The sequence below is a fragment of the Odocoileus virginianus genome, chromosome 12, assembly GCF_023699985.2.
Source record: "Odocoileus virginianus isolate 20LAN1187 ecotype Illinois chromosome 12, Ovbor_1.2, whole genome shotgun sequence".
NCBI lineage: Eukaryota > Metazoa > Chordata > Mammalia > Artiodactyla > Cervidae > Odocoileus > Odocoileus virginianus.
Genome location: NC_069685.1, coordinates 15,028,577 through 15,047,622, shown reverse-complemented (window position 1 = coordinate 15,047,622; position 19,046 = coordinate 15,028,577). Strand labels below are relative to the sequence as shown.

General features: G+C 39.1%; 1 long non-coding RNA gene across 1 annotated transcript; it reads left to right on the top strand.

Moving 5' to 3' along the window:
* The first annotated feature begins 1,598 nt into the window (after window positions 1-1,598).
* On the top strand, window positions 1,599-2,564 carry LOC139037690 (uncharacterized). Its single transcript, XR_011490521.1, has 2 exons — window positions 1,599-1,664; window positions 2,391-2,564. It is a non-coding gene; the product is annotated as an uncharacterized lncRNA (long non-coding RNA).
* Window positions 2,565-19,046: the final 16,482 nt, after the last annotated feature.

Genomic DNA, 19,046 nt, shown 5'->3' with positions numbered 1-19,046 from the left:
AAAATTTACTAGGAGTGGGTCAAGTTAAACAAATGTATTAAATTCGAATCTACCAGCTGTAACTATTATCGCCCTTCACTGACCCTTATGTAAGTATTAAATAGCTGGAAATCCCAGGTTGTACTCAGAAAAACACCTGGAGTACAACCCTTGTGGGATATTGTTGAGTGTTGTTTGTTATTTAGTTGCTCAGTCATGTCAGACTCCTTGAGGCTCCATGGACTATAGTCCTCCAGGTTCCTCTAACCATGTGATTTCCCAGCAAGAATGCTGGAGTGGGTTGCCATCTTTCTCCAGGGGATCTTCCCACCCCAGGGATTGAGCCCCAGTCTCCTGCATTGGCAGGCGGGTTCTTCACCACTGAGCCAGCAGGGAAGCCCTGAGTGTTGTTTAGTGACCCTCAAATTTCAAGATAAGCTTGACATTCTGTTGTGAAAATTAGTAGTCTAACAACAAGGAAATTAAAAATAATTTTTTGTTGTTGAAGCATAGTTGCTTTACAATGGCAGGCTAGTTTCTTCTGTCCAGCAAAGTGATCAGCTATATGTATACATAGATCCACTTCTTCGGATTTCCTTCCCATTTACATCACCACAGAGCATTGAGCAGAGTTCTCTGTGCCCATTACTTAAATATTTTACACATAGCATCAATAGTGTGTATAAAGTGAAAGTGAAAGTGCTAGTCACTCAGTTGTGTCTGACTCTTTGTGACCCCATGGACTGTAACCCGCCAGACTCCTCTGTCCATGGAATTCTCCCGGCAAGAATACTGGAGTGGGTAGTCATTACCTTCTCCAGGGGATCTTCCTGACCCAGGGGTCAAACCCGGATCTTGTGCATTGCAGGCAGATTCTTTACCCCCTGAGTCACCAGGGAAGCCCAGTGTTTATTAGCTCATTCTAATCTCCCAACCCACAGTACTTTTCCCCTTCCCCTACTGGTGTCCGCACATCTGTTCTCTATGTGTGTTTCTATTTCTGCTTTGTAAATAAGTTTATCTATATCATTTTTCTATATTCCACATATATGTGTTAACATATGATATTTGTTTTTCTCTTTCTGACTTCACTCTGTAAGACCGTCTCTGAGTCCATCCATGTCTCTACAAACAGCACAGTTTCTTTCCAAGATGTCATGCATAGATGTGAGTGCTATTCTGTGCTAAGTCTCTTCAGTTTTGTCTGACTCTTTGCAACCTAATGACTGTAGCCCACCAGGCTCCTCTGTCCATGGGATTCTCCAGGCAAGAATACTGGAGTGGGTTGCTATGTCCTTCTCTAGGGGATCTTCCCCACCCATGAATAGAACCTGAATCACTTATGTCTCCTGCTTTGGCAGGCGGGTTCTTTACCATTAGTCCCACCTAGGAAGCCCAGGGATACCCACACACATTCAAAACAACACATGCTGGATGCATGCAACCTGCAGGTCTCAAGGTCTTCTCCTGTAACTATGCAACCAATTCAGACCTCCACCACTTTTTACTTAACAAGCATCTTCACTTCTTGCCAGCACCAATTATAATTCTTGATAAATAACTCATGTAACTAACTTCGTAGTTTTGGTCTTCATAAGTGTTGGTCTTCCCTTTTTAGTGTGGTGGAACACAATTCAAGTGTTTCTTGAATCGGTTTCCTGAGTTGCAGTCTCAACAAACCCCAGGTAAACATCTTTTTTAGTTTGATGAGGTCTTGATTTCTAAAATTTTGGTTAACAGATGTATATGTTTGTCTTTAATCTATACCATAGGGGTGGTTGGTTAGCATCTTAAAGTGTCCTAATAAATAATGGACACAACAGAGGTAGACATTTAGCACTTTGTATATTGTTGTTTGAATCTATACCAGAGAGTTTGTGAATCAGCATGAAAGGTAATTGCTGTTTAGTCGCTCAGTCATGTCTGACTCTGTAGCGATCCCATGGACTGTAGCTGCCAGGTGCCTCTGTCCATGGGATTCTAGAGGCAAGAATCCTGGAGTGGATTGCCACTCCCTCCTCCAGGGGATCTTCCTGATCCAGGGAACCAACCTGCAGCTCCTGCATTGGCAGGCAGATTCTTTACTGCTCAGCCACCAGGGAAGCCACATAAAGGATAGTACACTTCTTTTCCATGAAATCAATGCATCTCAAGATAGGTGGTGTATTAAGGCAATTTCTAAAGGCCACACTGTACTTGGATGAAAGTAGTATAAAATAAAAAATTTGGCACATTGGTGCAGTGTTTAAGTTCTAGCGCCCAGTTGGTCTTAGGATCATCTACCTTTCAGGGGCTGACTAGTCCTGCTAACAGAAGAGATACATTTCTTCCTTTAGAGTAGAACTTTTATCCAATGCTTAAGTCCTAGGAATAAGCTGTGTTTTCTTTTGTGCTTTGTTGCTGTTTTTCAGATGCTCAGTCCTGTCCAACTCTTTGTAACTCCATGAACTGCAGTATGCCAGGCTTCCCTGTCCTTTATCTCTTGGAGTTTGCTCAAACTCATGTCCATTGAATTGGTGATGCCATCCGACCATCTCATCTTCTGTCGTCCCCTTACTTGTCAATAAATGCCATAGTCAACAGTAGTCTAAGATTTGTTTTCATCTTAATGTACCACCTGGTAGTGTAATAGAGGGTGGGGAAAGTTATAGGCTCTGCTTAACCCTAATCAACCAAAAGCTACTAGATGTTTACTCAAAGAATCAAACTTCACTGATGGGCAAAACTGATGAGGTGAGTTTATAACATCGTCTTGGCTTGACCCTTCTGTGTGTAACCCAAATAATGCATTCTATTTCTACTCTGATTTCTATCTTGTGTTTAACCCCACTGGATGAATGATTATGGCTTATCCTACAACAATCTTTCTTGGCCTTTTAATACTTACAATCTATCAATACCATAAAGATTTTACTTAACTTATTAAAAATTTACAAATATAATGGGATATAGTATTACATATGCTTTTTGAAACCTCTTCAAACTATTGCTATTCCCAATATACTTATTGTGTTAGATCTTTGCTTTAACTTTAGAATGCCTGCTAGACTTACACACATGCACACATATTTCCTGACAAATTTTGAGCACCTGGGAAATATCTTATTCATGCATGCACAGCAAGTATCTAGAAACAGCTCTTATATATAAAAGACAAGCAATAAATATCTGTTTAATGGGTATATTTTAGAAATAACATGTGAGCATATATTCTGTGTCATTGGACTCTTCATCATTATCAAGGCACAAGGCAATGATTCATATTGAAGACATTTTCAGAAGACCTAATGAACCAACTTGTAGGCTGGTTCATTGAACCAACTTATCAGTGAGTCATCATTCTTTCCTTCCTTTGGCTTCCTTTTCAGCCATTGGGATCTTTGCAAAATAATTTACATGCTTTCTTCTTAACCAAAGTTTTGACTGTATTTACCTAAGATCTGTAGTATTATGTGTTTTGTAAACCAAAACTCTAGCTAACGCTGAGATTGACATCTTATTACAATTTAATTTTACCAAACCATTTGTAAATAGTAAATGCTATACAATCAATAAATCAGCTAAATGTATGCTACTCAGGTGACTAGATCTAGTGCAGGCAATCAGCAGGTAAATTAAAGCAACTGTTGCCACAGGCATAACTTAGACAGTAATAGTGAGTGCAAAGAAGGGGGAGGATAATAGTGGGCTGAAATTAGACTGTGGTATGTTAGTGGAATGATTAATATCTTGAAATATCTCAAATGAGCAACATGAATGAAGTCAGGGAGTTGCTATACATGCAGTAGTTTTCAAACTTAGCTACTCTGAAAAGACCTGCTATTCCCACTGCATCCTAGAAAATTATATCAGAATTTCAGCAATGTAGGCACTGGCATTATTTTTTTTCACTCTCCAGATGATTCCAAGGTACAGCAAAAGGTTTCAGCCACTGCTGTTATTCAAACTGACCTAAAAATGGCAAAACCCTGGATTTGGAGAACAGCATATGGTAGGGGTGAGCAGACACATTGAGAAACATATAGAGTGGCTTTGATAATCTTTCTTCAAAAGGTAGAAATCTCTCACGTGTGGGAGAGCTACATTTCAAACTTTATTAATGGTAAACTGTTTCTGTTAGAGATTTTATATGGTCTATGGTGAAAAAGAAAATGATCTGGTTTAGGATGCAGCAGGAAAGCATAGAAGTTGAGTTAGATATCTCAAAGGGCACAAGAGTCCCCTTCCCCTTTATGGAAGGACAGAGAGCTGTTTTCCAGACAGCCAGGTGGAAGGGAAAACACAGCAGATGTAATTTGTGTTGAATAAAGATCACACAATGTCCTTAATCACCACCTTTCCTTTTTATGGAGTAAGTGTAGATTATTTTCAGTTTCATCATTTGTATTGGAGCCTGAAACAGATGCTGAAGGTTTAGTTTAAGATGATATGTGTATCATATAACAACCTCCAATATGCTCTCCAAGGACTATTTACTTTCCACTTTCCATAAACTCAGTACAAGGGAATTTATTCTTAAAAGCATTGAGGTAAATTAAACACAATGATCGCAACTTCCTTCAGAGATAACATTTAGTGGAGTTATTACAGGGCTCACTGTGTCTGCTTTGAGTGGGCATTTGCCTTAACGACTTTGTTTAACCAGCTTCCATTTCCTTGCTTATATGATTCAAAGAGCTCTTGCAACTGTTTGCCCTTTGGAGTTTTGCAACCAATATGCGGTAATCACAATTTGGCTTTCTTGCTTGCCCTCTCTCTCTTTTTCTATTTATTTTTTAAACAGAATTGTATCTAAGAGAAAAATATTTACAGTTTCAATACCAAGGGTGATGGTAAAATTCTTAAGATGGTTGTTTACACTAAATATTCTTTTCTGTCTGAAACTAGGAGTTAGGGATTAGAATCTGGAATTCATAATATAAAATACCCCCATTTACAAACAGGTAGCTCACTTTACTGTGTGAGGTGTCCAGGTATAGGAGCCAGTGCTCAGGAAATGATGGCTGATAAGTAAATAAGTAAGTATAGGCAATAAAACTATTTCTGCTTTATTGACTATGCCAAAGCCTTTGACTGTGTGGATCACAATAAACTGTGGAAAATTCTGAAAGAGATGGGAATACCAGACCCTCTGACCTGTCTCTTGAGAAACCTGTATGCAGGTCAGGAAGCAACAGTTAGAACTGGACATGGAACAACAGACTGGTTCCAAATAGGAAATGGAGTACGTCAAGGCTGTATATTGTCACCCTGCTTATTTAACTTCTATGCAGAGTACATCATGAGAAATGCTGGGCTGGAAGAAGCACAAGCTGGAATCAAGATTTCCGGGAGAAATATCAATAACCTCAGATATGCAGATGACATCACTCTTATGGCAGACAGTGAAGAGGAACTGAAAAGCCTCTTGATGAAAGTGAAAGAGGAGAGTGAAAAAGTTGGCTTAAAGCTCAACATTCAGAAAACTAAGATCATGGCATCTGGTCCCATCACTTCATGGGAAATAGATGGGGAAACAGTGGAAACAGTGGCTGACTTTATTTTTGGGGGGCTCCAAAATCACTGCAGATGGTGATTGCAGCCAAGAATAAGAAGACTCTTACTCCTTGGAAGGAAAGTTATGACCAACCTAGACAGCATATTAAAAAGCAGAGACATTACTTTGCCAACAAAGGTCCATCGAGTCAAGGCTATGGTTTTTCCAGTGGTCATGCACGGATGTGAGATTTGGATGGTGAAGAAAGCTGAGCACTGAAGAATTGATGCTTTTGAACTGTGGTGTTGGAGAAGACTCTTGAGAGTCCCTTGAACTGCAAGAAGATCCAACCAGTCCATCCTAGGGGAGATCAATCCTGGGTGTTCATTGGAAGGACTGATGTTGAAGCTGAAACTCCAAAACTTTGGCCACACCATGCAAAGAGTTGACTCATTGGAATAGACCCTAATGCTGGGAAAGATTGGGGGCAGGAGCAGAAGGGAACAACAGAGGATGAGATGTCTGGATGGCATCACTGACTCGATGGACATGGGTTTGGGTGGACTCCAGAAGTTGGTGATGGACAGGGAGGCCTGGCGTGCTGCGGTTCATGGGGTTGCAAAGAGTCGGACATGACTGAGCAACTGAACTGAACTGAACTGATAGGCAATAAACAGAGGGAGAAACATAACTACTGCGTCCTTTAGATGAATCAGTGAACAACACATATTCAGAAAATACAACACTGTGGGCTTCTTTGGGGAAAGGAAGCCAGGACCAAACTCTGTGTAGGGCTTCAATGAGACTTTTAGTCTGATCCGTAATTATTTGGGTTTTTATAAGAAAATTAGATGCATGTATTTATGTAACTAGAACTAGCTTTTACAACAAGCAGAAGACTAGAAGGAAATAACATTTTAAAAAAGAAAGAAAGAAAGAGACTTTCTTTCTACCATTGTGTAATCTTGCCTCCTTTGTGTTAGATTAATTGACCATAGGTGTGTGGGTTTATGTCTGGGCTTTCTATCCTGTTCCATGGATCAATATCTCTGTTTTGTGCCAGTATCATACTGTTTTGATGACTTTGGCTTTGTAGTTTGGGGGCGACTGGGTAAACATACATGTAAGGCTGAGTCATTTTGCTGTGTACCTGAAACTATCACAACACTGTTAATCAGCTATATTCCAATAAAAAGTAAAAAGTTTTTAAAAACAGAAATAAAAAGGAAAAGGCAACAGAGAATTTAGAATCTATCTGCAAATGACTAAATTTTAGTCTTCAATAACAAGTACATGAGAACCAAGGCAATCTCAAAAAGTACTCAACAAGAGGCAGAATTCAACAAAATAAACTAAAAGGAATTTTTGAAAGGACAACCTAATCTTAATACAGAAATAAACAAAATACTAGATAACAGCAATTTTGATTCAAACATCAATTTTTAAACATTTTACTTCATTATTTTTATTTATTTATTGATATATATATAGCGTATATAAACTTTTGCTCTCCTTGCCTTTTAAAAAAAATCGACCAGGTCATCCCCCCAAAGTGGGTAACTCTAGTATTTTACATTAAAATTATCCTTTAACTGACATTTTATCCCTGTTTTCCACCATTAAGGAAAACAGTTGCTATTTAATAAAGCAGCGTTTACTGGAGAGAGATCGCAATTGGTTTATAGGAAGTATGAGGTGTTATGAACTCAATGTTGTCTCCCCAAAACATATATTGACACCCTAATCCCCAATGTCACTGTATTTGGAGAAGGGCATATTAAGAGGTCATTAAGGTTAAATGAGACCATAAGGGTGGGGTCCCAAACTCTTGAGTCTACTTCTTGGAGTACATGCATGCATGCTAAGTCTCTTCAGTCATGTTCAACTCTTTGTGACACTTTAGACTGTAGCCCACCAGGCTCCTCTTGTCCATGGAGCTTTTTTGGGCAAGAATACTGGAGTGGGTTGCCACTCCCTTCTCCAGAGGATCTTTCTGACCCAGAGATCAAACCCAGGTCTCCCTCATTGCAGGCAGATTCTTTACTATCTAAGCCAGAGAGTTAATTTTAAAACATTCAAAAACCACTACAATATTGTAAAGTAATTAGCCTCCAACTAATAAAAATAAATGGGAAAAAAAATGAAGCTAAGGAGCAGACTCCACGGAGAGAGGCTTGCCTATACCAATAGGGGGGTTGTAATTGCAATAGGCCAGGAGAAGAGTGACACTGGGCTGCTTCCATCACGATAGTGAAATAACAGCTCAGAACTTCCATGCAACAGTGAGAAAGAGCCTCAGGAAGTCCTTCTGGTTTCTGCCAGCTTGAGCATGTCAAGCAAGGGACCGGGGGTGCCCATGTGCCTGCTGAGGGGACAGAGAATTACTTGGATCTGGTTGAAGAGGCCATGGTGGGCAGATTTGGAAAATGGAGACGCATGGCCAAAATCAAGGACTCCTGCCAGTGCAGGAAGCTCAACTGCTAATGGGACCAGTTACACTCAGCAGGCACTGATCCCAGCAAGAAAGAGCCCCACCATTTTCCAGTGGAGACTGAAGGGTGCTGGGAAGTCAGGGCCAGTCTGAGGACTCCATCGCTTCTGATGCTGTGAGACCATAGAAGGTGGAGCTTGGGAAGAACACAGAAGAGAAAATGACCTGTGCAGATTGGAGTCCTTGTAGGTAGGTATAAGGAGCTTACGATCTCTTTCCATATCTATCACATGAACACATATCTGGCCAGACTACCTGTGCTGACTATCTGAGTATTGCTAAAGACAAAATCATTTCTCTCCTGGAAAGTGAATCACTGAGGGTTTGGAGTGAGGGGTAGACCTCTTTGAATTACCTTCTTTACTGTTTTCCCCCTTCTTTTCCTCATAGTTCTCTCCAGGAGGGAAGATTCTTTCATTCTCTTTGTCCTAGTCTCCCATCCTATGTCAGTAAGCCTCCTGGATTAGCTCTCATACAAAGGACAAAGGTAGGAATTCTCTCCAAAGTCCATGGAATAAACACTTGGTTCTACATCCTCCATATATATTTAACTGGGAGCTGTGGGGCATGATTTTTTTTTAAAAAATGGATCTCTGAAAATGAAAATAAGTTGACTTTTAAATATCATCTCCATTAAAAATAGAAGTAAAGAACTCATGCCAGTTGATAACAATCCCTTCCAAAATCAGAAAAGGCTGAGCTAGAAATTCTCAAAGGAAGAAGTAAACCTATTAAATAACATTTAAGCTCACAAGTAATCAAAGATGTGCACATTTAAAAGCATAAAACTGTATTAAATTTGAAATTAAAAGAAAAGCATTCCCAATGCTGGAGAAAAGTCTGTGAAAGTGTTTTTATTGTAATACTATTGGCAATGATAATTTGTTCATAATTTTCACAAAACAATTTATCACTAAGTTTTTGTATTCTCCAAATTATCTCCTTAGATCATGTGTGTTTTCATCATTAGAAAAGATAATAAATAAGCTCTTAAACAAAGCTAAGTGACTCTCCCTAGCATCAGTTGCTGTTTACCATAGCTACCTATGTAGGGCTGGTGAGTCTTCCACCTGGCATGTCATATCATCCTTATCTGCATCCACCAGACATTTATATCAGTAACTGTTGACAGGCTGCGAGAATGACAGGGGTGTTGTGCTAGGACTCTTAAGTAGCTCTAGTTTTTCTGCTTCAACTAAAATGTGACATAAATTTATTTCAAATATATGTGTAACAGTCAAATACAAAACAAACCAAACCAATGAGTTAAAAATAAGAATAGTAAAATTATTTTTCAAAGAAAATTCCAAGTTAGCAAGTAAATGAATGGTAGCAAAAGGACCTTTCCTTAAAGGTACAGCAATGTGTGGCACATATAAATGTCCATGAAGCAACTTTGTAAAAGAACCCAACAATGGCAGTGACGTGAGGAATTATCAAAATGAAGACAAAATTCCAGATTAAAGTGACAAATGTTCAAGTGAATCACTGTCTCCTTTGACAGGTGACTTCCTAGGGACTGCATTAACATCTTAGAAAAAGAAACAGACCTCCCTTCCTTCTTCAATTCAAAGATACCTTTTTCGCCAGAGAATTGGTGCAAAGTTGTCCTCACACAAATAAAGAAGAAAGAATTCAGAAGGACTGAACAGAGTCAGAAAAGTACTATCTTCATGTCTTTAACATTTTTCCATAAAACTTGAGCATGCTCTCTCCCTCTCCATATATATATCATATATGTATATAATAATTAAAATTAATTAAAATTCAAAAATATGTTTTCCCTGGGCTCTTATGTGATGCTAATGAAAAGGGCCCTATAAAAAGAAGTGTACATTTAACTGCTATGTAAAATAGGACTAAGAGAACTCTTGTTCCAAAGCTAGCTTCCTTTTACTTTAAATAAAGAAGTATTTTTTTATTTTTAGCTCTGTATTTTTCTACAAAGCATTAAAATCTTTGCTTCTCTACTGTTGAATTTTACTGAAGAAGAGAGTGAGACTGATAAAATATTTCATTGTCAAACCTGAGAAATATTTCTTTACTATTTATGTACTTAAATAGTATGTACTGTACATAAATGGTATGTACACAGGATGCTGGAGATCATGTCAGCACCTTTATTTCACCTGTGGGAGCTCAGAGGCCCTCTGAGGCACAAGCCACTATAGGGAGGTTATGCAGCTGGCCAATGAGCGGGCAAGATCTGAGCAGAACTTATGAATGTAACTCATTCAGTTGCATCACTAAACTAGGGATATTTACTCAGCAGCGAGCACAGTGTCTTCCTTTTCATTTTTCACATCATCAGGCAATGATGTGCATGTTACCCATAACTTCAGGATGGGTCTGATGAAGGGGGGTTAAAGGGCACGGATAGTGTTTCAGGCCATATGCTTCTCTCTGGTCTTTTCATTCTCTTTCCTAAGATCACCGATGTCATGATGCGTGTTACTTGAAAAATCTAATACTGATTGCAACTTTATCTCTTATAGAAGCTTGTCATGTCATTCCACAGAATGAAATAAAAAGAAAAATGCATTTCAAATAAACTCAAATCCTTCTGTGACTTTTTCTCAATATACATCACTCAACACCTATTATAATACATATGGGTTTCCCAGGTGGCACCTTCCAATGCAGGAGGTGGGTTCAATCCCTGAGTCGGGACAATTCCCTGGAGGAGGGCATGGCAACCCACTCCAGTATTTTTGCCTGGAGAGTCCCATGGACAGAGAAGCCTGGTGGGCTACAGTCCATGGAGTGCAAAGAGTCAGACACAACCAAAGTGACCTAGTATATATACACATAATACATATAGATGGGTTTAATTTGGCCTATTGGACAGATACAAATCCAGCTGATTGAAAAGAATTTGCATTTATTTTATAAATCTGATTCCTCTTCCAACAGTTGTGAGACTTTGGTATCTTTCACGGCATTTACAATCCAGACCAGGAAGCTCTTACAGTATAACTCTTAAAATTTCAGGAGAATAGGAAGATTATTTTATATCTTACTGACACATGTCAAGCTCCTACAACAGTCCCAGGTACAATATGGACTCTCAAAATATAATTCCAAATGAATTCCAGATTCCTGTAAACTATGCACATGTAAACCAAGGCTACAGCTCTGATGTCTGAAGTCCAAGTTCACAGATTAGGCAGCAGCTCAGTGGGAAGGATGGAACTTACTGCTCAGGACCAAGAAGTCTGATTAAGAAACACAGCTTGTGAGAAGTGTTTCTTACAGTGTCAGGGGAATGTGGGAAGATAAGAAATTTCAGGGAGGATTTCTATGACATTGCTTCAATTATGAAAATTTTTCAGATAATTCCTACTCCAGTCAAGATGACTCATCTTATCTTTGGGGCTGAAATTTTTAATGGATACTATTTTAAGAAGAATAACACTGGGCTCAAAACCAACAATATATTTGCTACAGGTTCATTGACTTGCAATTTGGACAATTTTCCTATCCACTAGACCAGTCTTTTCTTTTCTTTTTTCTTTATTGTTCTTTAAAGGAAGTCCTTGAGGAAGAGAGATATCTTATTTTTTAATGGCATTTAACTTACCAATGTGAATCAGATTATTTAGAAATTAACTTTAATGAGTAATAGTTCTAGATCCTTGCTTTAAGATAATTTAAAAAGTAATGACTAGATTTACTAAACTAATTTGAATTCCTTGAGTTAATTAGAAACCTTATTAGCAGATATTATTAGAAAGAAATTTCTAGTTTTCAATAAAGGTTTCTAAGCACTAATTTTGGTTTTGACCAAAAGTTTTGAGATTGTAATGATGCAAATATGACCTGTATTATGGATCTTTATAAAAGGTAATGTTGTATAAAGCAGTGCTGCCCATGAAAATAGTAGAATGTGGGCTATAGAAACCATTGCACAATTTAAAATTTTCTGGTAAATACATTAACAAAAGATGAAATCAATTTTAATAACATTTTTTTATTTAACCCAAATAGCTAAAATATTATTATTTCAACAGGTAATCAATATAAAAACCATTCCTCTTTGTCTGTCCAGGCAGTTATAAGAAAATACCACATACTGGTGGCTTATGAAAATGTGCTACTCACCATTCTGGAGGCTGAAGTCGGGTATCGGGTTGCCAGCTTGGTTAAGTGAGGGCTTTCTCCTAGGTTTTTGTATCCTCACATGGTGGAAGGTGTAAGGAAGCTCCATAGAGTCTTTAGTAAGGGCACTAATCCATGAGGCCTCCACCCTCCAAATAACATCACATTGGGCCTTAAGACTGCAACATATGAATGTGGGGGGTACATTCTGACTGTAGCACTATTAACGAAATATTTTATGTTTTTTTTAGTTTTAAGTCTTCAAAATCTCCCTTCAGATATATCACATTTCAAGTACTCAAAAGCCACAAACAGCTGGTGGTGACCATCACGGGCAGCGCAGGTCAAGAGGCTGAAAGATTTTGGAGTTTGACAGCTCTGGATATAAAACCTGGTTCAATCATTTACTAACTATTAGTCACTGAAGAAATTTAAACATTCCAAGTGCCAGTTCCAGCAACTATAAAAGGGAAGTAATTTATAGCTTGAATATTTTTGTGAAGATTAGAAATAATATATATAAAACATCTACTACAGTGCTGGGAACTCAGGAGCTATTACTTCCTGAAGAAGCTGAAGTTTCAGTGCTTGAAACATAATTTCTATTAAATGCAGCTATTACCATCGTCACTTCTTCACCTTTGAAACTGTCGAAAAAAATTCTCTTAGTTTAACTTTCTCCACCAAGAAGCCAGTTTTGCATTGATACATGGAATAGACCATCTGACTGTGGACCATCTGCAAGGTGACCTCATTAGCACACAATACAAGAGATAATACTGTTGGCACTTACTGTTAAATACGCATTTATCATGAAGGAGCTCACCTTCTTCATTATAGATCACAAGAAAAGTGACAGGAGATATATTCATTTCGTGGGTTATTATCTTTATCAAAAGGCACACAATGCCTTGGTAAAATAATACATTTCATTCTGGAATATATTAAAACTTTTCTACATGCTCTGAAATTCATTTCCTCTTGTTTCAATTCACATCTCCCATACCTCAGTTGTTTCAGTCTAATTAGATAAGCCTGATTCTTCTGGCCATTTCTCTTAAGAATATTCTCAAAGAGACCAATTGTGGTTTTCTTTGGGGAAAAGACTGGATTTACATTTCTAGAAATGGTGGAAGAGGCTGAAGATTTTGCTTGAAAATGTAATGGCAAAAGAAAGCACACTTTCCAGTCATACTTGAATACCAGCTGACTTGGTCTACATTACAGAATGCTGACAGTCAATGAAAGTGAATATTTTATGCTACTTTTTAAAGACCTCAAAGTGTTCTGATGCCAATAATTTTACTTAATCAGGAAAAAATATATAAGAATCAACACTAGCTGAATTATGGTGAAACTTGATTGTTTGATCTGTATGCAATTTGTTTTGTTTGCTTTACCCAGACTCTTTGCAACACAATGGACTGTAGCCTGCCAGGCTCCTTTGTCCATGGGACTTCCCAGGCAAGAATACTGGAGTGGGTTGCCATTTCCTTCTCCAGGAGATCTTCCTGACCCAGAGATCAACAGGAGTCTCTAGTATCTCCTGCATTGGCAGGTGAATTTTTACCATCTGAGCCACCAGGGAAGTCCTTACCCAGAAAGTTAGCTCTATAAAGAGGGAAGTATTTGTTTTTTCTATGACAAAGCATGTAACAGATTTTAGAAAATCCTACCATTCCCATGTAATGATAATTCAAGGGAAAACAACTTTTAAGTGGATCTTGGTCAGACTCAGTCTATGGGAATTTAACATCAAAAACCCGGGTTTTAAAATGGAGAATTATATCCTGGATGCTGCACTGAAGCTTACACTTAGGAGTTTTATCTTAGGAGGGGATAGAATTGTAATAGAGTCATAGCTATAGCTGAAAGTCTGAACTATCCCATCTTATTCAATTTAAAGGTGAGATTCAGAGAAATGGAGTGATTGGTCCATAAGCAAAGTGATAGCTAAGGATAGAAAGAGTGAACCTGAGCAATTTGACTCAATCTAGGACTTCTGTTAGAGCTCAGGAGAGGTTGATCTCAAATGCACCAAAGTCATCTATTGACTACATGCATGCTCAGTCACTTCAGTCAAGTCCGACTCTTAGAGCGACCCCATGGACTGTAGCCTGCCAGCCTCCTCTGTCCATGGGGATTTTCCAGGCAAGAATACTGGAGTGGGTTGCCATGTCCTCTTCCAGGGGTCTTCCTGACCTAGGGATTGACCCGTGTCTCCTGTGGCTCCTGCATTGAAGGCAGATTCTTTACTGCTGAACCACCGGGAAAGCCCCATATATTGATTATTCTGAACTAAAGTTACTTAAGAAACAGTCAGTGCAAGAAGAACACCCTGACTCTCATTTGTCCCCAGAAAGCAGGACATAAATTTCCCACGTGAAAAATACCCTCCCATCACAGGACATACGAGATATCCTTATTGCTAGAGACACAAATTCAGGGCCAAGAAGTTTGAGCAAAAAACTCTGCTTAGATTCTTCACTAATTAAGCACCCAAGCTGAAGTTTCCTTGTCTTGTCAATTCCTTACAAATCTATTGTTTCTTCATCTAAAAAGTGTAAAAGCTGCCTGCCTTGGTCACTGCTTAGGTCCTACATCTATGAGAACTCCATTACATACAAAATTAACATTTATTTTTTCCTGTTAACCTTTCTTATGTCAAGTGAAAGTGAAATTTGCTCAATTGTGTCCCATGGAATTCTCCAGGCCAGAATACTGGAGTGGGTAGCCTTTCCCTTCTCCAGCAGATCTTCCCAACTCAACTCAGGGATTGAACCGGGGTCTCTTGCATTACAGGTGGATTCTTTACCAACTGAGCTATCAGGGATGTCCTTCTTATATCGGTGTAACTATCAGATCAACCAAAAAAAAAAAAAAATGCATAGGGAGAAATTTTCCTTTCCCGAACACCTCTGAGGAAAATGATACATATGCTGTGGGAGATAGTTGAGTAAAGTAAGAAGAATGTTTCTTGACATTTTATCCCTTTGGCTGAATATGCTCACTAATAATGAAGAAATAATTAAGCTTTATTTTCAAGTACTAGAAAGCTTCAAACTGTGCTATGGAAATTATGGGTATTTGGAGTGAGAGAGGTGTGATTTATTCAAATAATTATTTCAATGCTGTGGTTTATTTTGACTAGAGATGCCATTGTCATATTTCCAGTCTGACTTTCATTGTCAATTGTTTTGTTATTCATGGATCATGGATAGAGAAAGACAAGTTATTACTACTGAAGCATCTCTAGGAAATTCTTCTGGGCAATTAAACAACCATTTCCTCCCTCATGGGTTAGCTGCAAAGCCACAATACTTAGCAAATGAATTAGATGAATACTGGTTAAGAAAATAACCAGCCGGCATTCTGGATGTCTCACAAGGAACATGTCCTCCTCTATATCGTTACTTCATTCTGAGACTCACAGATTCATGTGGGCCTTGTGAAGCCATTACAGAACCAGTTCACACCTTGCTCTGCAGTGAAGATACTGTTCCCCTCTGGCTGTAGGAATCTTGATGCCCCTGTTGTCTCTCTGTCTGGGGTCCCATTGTGATATTTGTATACAGGTGTCACTCCAAGTTATGAGAAGCAAATTTTTCCAAAGTAAATGGTGAGTGACTGTAAAATACTTCAATGTCTTAAAGCCAAGAAATGAAGTAAATTTAAGACAAAAATAAAATGCATATATGCTTTATTTTGTAGTAACCTATAACCTATAACCTATAAGGGTTCTTTTGAACCTGAAAAAGATTATACATATGTAACGCTATCACTGTGTTGTACACCCAAAACTAACATGATACTGTAAATCAACTATACTTCAATTAAAACATTTTCTTAAAAAAACAGAAAAAATATAAATAAAATGTGTATATGCTAAAAAGTACAAAATGGGAAAAGCTATATAGAGAAATGCTTGTGTGTTAGTCACATTCAGTCATGTCTGAGTCTTTATGATCCCATGGACTGTAGCTTGTCAGGCTCCTCTGTCCACAGAATTCTCTAGGCAATAATATTGGAGTGGGTAGCTATTTCCTTCTCCAGGACATCTCAGAGGATCTTCTTGACCCAGAGATCGAACCCAGGTCTCCTGCCTTGCAGGAGATGCAGTAGACGCAGGTTTAGTCTCTGGATGGGGAAATTCCCAGAGGAGGGAATGGCAACTCACTCCAGTATACTTGCCAGGAAAATCCCATGGACAGAATTTCCTTGATCACTTACCAAATTTCAATTTTCGTATGTGATGGCATTGTCTCTATGAGTAGCTATTTCTTTCATTATTGTTGACAATATCTCTCAGCCATGTTCTCTATTATATACTTCAGCAATGTTTATTTGACCCCTCTCTGAGCTCTCTAGGTCATCTGCCAATCATACCCCCTTGACTAGTAGAATTAGAGTTGGTCAACATTAGATTTTGTAAATGCAACATCTCTCTGTGTCATTCTTTTGTCTTGTTAAGTTACAAGTGTGTGCATGCTCAGTTGTGTCTCTTTGTGACCCCATGGACTGCAGACCGCCAGGCTCCTCTGTCCACGGGATTTTCCAGGCAAGAATACTGGAGTGGGTTGCCATTCCCAGTTCCAGGGGATCTTCTTGACCCAGGGATGGAACCAGCATCTCTTGCTTCTCCTACATTAGCATGCAGGTTCTTTAACCACTGTACCAACTGGGAAGCCGACTGGATCACTAAGCCTCTGTGTTAATTTAGTCCTTCCCAAGATTCTGAGACTCTCCTTGACTGCAGAGAAAGAGGAAACACATGAATATCAATGTCAAAAGCTCTTTAGGGTCAGTACCAAGCCTCTCTTATTGTTTCTCTAATTCTAGTTCCTGAGTGTGGCAAAGACTGACTAAGCCCTCAGCAAAGCCCCTTTTCTTTCTCCTGGACCCACCCTGGTAGGTCTCATTCCCCATTGTCCCTTTCCCAGTGGGCTTTCATGCCATCAGATTAAGTGTGATTGGAGTCACATGTGTCCTTTCCATCCAGGGGAAGCCCCGGTGGCTCACTTGGTAAAGAACCTGACTACTGATGCAGGAGACATAAGAGACCTGCATTCAACTTCTGGGTGGGGAAGATCCCCTGGAGAAGGAAATGGAAATCCACTCCAATATTCTTGCCTGGGAAATCCCATGGAAAGAGAAGGCTAATGGGCTACTGTTCATGGGGTCACAAAGGGTCAGACATGACTGAGTGTGCATGGCATGCAGGCCTCCCCACCCCTCCCCATGGGGGAAAAAAACCCAAAAAAACTTTCCTCCCTGGCCCAAGAAGGTCTCTTACTCATGATCCCTACATTCAGTTCTTCCTCCCTTGACTGCTGTGTGCAGACGGGCATGACAGCCTTGAAATCTTCATGATAAAACTGAGTCTTATGATGGAAAGAGTATCTATTTCTGAATCATCCCTTGAGGGAAAGACACTCATCAATCAGAAATATGCATTTAAAACTTAAGTGGAAAATAAAATCCCATAATGAAAAACCACTAATATTTAGTGCTTTATAGATTACAGTGGCTATAACTGCCGTATAGAAAACTGACATACATACTCCTGCAATAAATCCAAGTCTTAATAGCATGGTTCCTGCCCTGCCCCTGTTTACAGGCCCTAAACCTCAGTTACTCTTTGGGGACCTACCTTATTTCTCAGTCCTTCCAGGAAACTGATTTGTTCTCTGTGCTCCACAACAAGTGAAGCCACAGGAACAAGAAGCCCACTGTCCACAACTAGAAAGTAGCCCCCACTCGCCCCAACTAGAGAAAAGTCTGCACAGCAACCAAGATCTGGCACAGCCAAAAATAAATTTTAAAAAATTATAAAATTGAGCTGGCAGAATTATTTATTACAGCTAAAAAATAACATACATATTTTTCATATAGTTTTCAAAATGGAAGAAAACCTAAAATCTTTTAAATGTATGGAATAAATTATGATGCCTTGAATTAAATTAATAATACATTAATTGTGATGATGTGTTAGTCACTCAGTCGTGTCTGACTCTACCCCATGTACTGTAACCTGCTAGGCTCCTCTGTCCATGGGATTCTCCAGGCAGGAATACCGGAGTGGGTTGCCGTGCCATTCTCCAGGGGATCTTCCCAACCCAGGGATCAAACCCGCATCACCTGTGTCTCCTACATTGCAGGCAGATTCTTTATCATCTGAGCCACATGATACATTAAGTACTCAGCATTAATCACCATAAGATTAGTGAGATTTCCAGCTTCCTAAAATAAGCAATTACAAAATTAAAGTGAACAAACACAATTCTCTCTAATAAACACCCTAATAAATAGTTTCTTATAACAAATGTTTATGTTTCCAATATTACAGTTCATAGTTAAGCCCCCCTGTCCGTGTACCAAGGCCCCTGGAACTCGAGTAGTGCCCTTGCTAGTCCATAGACACTGAATGTAGACTGACCCCATAAACTACAGAATGCTGCACAAATGATGCTTCCAAGTCTAAGTCATAAGAATCCTACAACATCTGCCTTGAAATATGTGCTGGGGAGGCCAAGCACAAAGTAAGAAATCTACCTACCAGGAGACCCTCTTTTCTTCTTACATGAAGAAGGCCTACCTGGCCATGTATGAGAACCACATGGAGAAAGACAGATGATCTTTCATCTCAGCTGAGGTAGCAGACCTGTGAGTCATTGTGGGCATCCAGCTCGAGACACTTTAACTGAATCCAGTGCCTGCCACCTTCCTGCAACCACATGAGAAATGCAAGGTTAGACTTGCCTAACTGAGCCCAGTCAATGCAAAGAATCATGACGAACAACACAAACTGTTTTAATTCACTGAGTTTTGAGGTGGTTTGTTACACGGAAGTAAATAACTGGAATACAGGACAATGGTTATTTTAAAATGCAAATGCAAACTTGCAAAAATAATGCAGTTCTTTACCCTTTTCAGTATACGCTAGTGTACTTTTATTCCTTCTCTCTACATGAGTTCAGAATAAGCTGGAAGAAAAATAAAGCA